General features: G+C 37.5%; 1 pseudogene; it reads right to left on the bottom strand.

The window, feature by feature from the left end:
- Positions 1 to 606: 606 nt before the first annotated feature.
- Positions 607 to 1,239, bottom strand: LOC145122146 (protein MOS2 pseudogene; annotated as a pseudogene).
- Between the last annotated feature and the right edge of the window lie 253 nt (positions 1,240 to 1,492).

Raw genomic sequence — 1,492 nt, 5'->3', positions numbered from 1 at the left:
AGCGTTTTGTTTTAACTAAAAGCTAAACGCTCGTACTACCAAACGAAACTTTTTGTTTAAACAATAGCGTTTTGTCAAAAGCTAAAAGCTAGAAGCTCCAAAACGCTTCCAAAAGCTTCATGCCAAACACGCCCCTAATTCTTTTCTTTTAAGGTAGGACGGAATCAAGACAAAAAAGAGGATGTATCGTTGGTATCTCCAAGACACTGTTTCCTTATAAGCGGGTTGGGACATCCACCCTAAACCCAATTCTAAAGATTCAATTGGATTTTGTTCAAAGAAATTAACAAGATGGATTTGAATTAGTGTCACTGATTCTAAGACCAGTAATCACCAACAAGGCAACACTATAATCATGAGCATCCCAACATCCTATTGATGCTTGTAAGTCATGGAAGAAGATCAAATATCTCCCTCAAATCCATAGACATTTAAGCTTAATTTAAGCCATTTTTTGGGGAAAACAATGGAGTAATTCAAAGTTCAAACTTCAAACTAATACGTGTATCAAATGCAAAAATTCAACAATTATATGACATAATCATAAGGAAAATCTTAATGCATATACATTTCTATTAACCATATGTAATCTTTAGTTGATCTAACTCAAGTACCTTTTCCTCCAATGTTAACAAACCCTAACCCTTGTTTTGCAGTCCTTTTTGTAAACTGAAACACCTTAACGTCTTCTTTTGCATTCTTCCCAATCCCTCTCCCTTCATACCATCCATATCCTTTCAACAATGCAGGTGCAAACTCTTCAACTGAAACATCATCGAACTCATCTAATCCTCTATCATCCGGCAAACTCTTCAAATCACTTCTCAATTTCATCAACATCAAACGATTAATCGACGACAATGATTCCGACCGATCAACTTCCGGGTCCTTATCAAAACGGGAAGCTTTCTTCGTACGGAGATTGAGACCATAGGAGATGTTGGAGTCGATGGGTTCTTCAGCAGAGTTGGTGTCTACTTCGAATTCAAGATTTGGGTCGTTGGATTTGATGTGTATATCGATGTTCGTCGTTTGCTTTTGCGGGTTCCATTCGTTGGCAATTGGGGGAATAACGATAGTTCTTTTGGAAATGGAATCGGCTAGGGTTATGGATGAATCGAACTCTGTGAGGAATTCCTTTTCCGGGGATTGATCATTGTGATCCCGTGAAGAACTGAATGAGGATTTTGAGGGTTTTGATGAATTCTTTGATGAGGAAAGAGAGAAGGAGAGTTTCATGGTGCAGATCGGATATTGAGGTGCCGGGGGAACAAGCTCCGGCAGGTCGAACAAGAAATTGGGTTATGGTTCACCGTCTATAGATTTTTAGAGTAAATTACAATTTAGGTCCCTGAGTTCGTTCATAAGTTTCATTTTTTTGTTACAAATACTTTTACCTTGCAAGTTTGTATATTTTTAGTTGTTGTGCCAGTTATGGTCCCTAAGTTTGTTCGAAAATTGCAGTTTTAATATTTTATTGAGTAAATTACAC

This window comes from Lactuca virosa, chromosome 6 (assembly GCF_052849685.1).
Source record: "Lactuca virosa cultivar CGN04683 chromosome 6, Lactuca_virosa_CGN04683_v6, whole genome shotgun sequence".
NCBI classification, from domain to species: Eukaryota; Viridiplantae; Streptophyta; class Magnoliopsida; order Asterales; family Asteraceae; genus Lactuca; species Lactuca virosa.
This window is presented reverse-complemented; position numbering and strand designations above follow the sequence as displayed.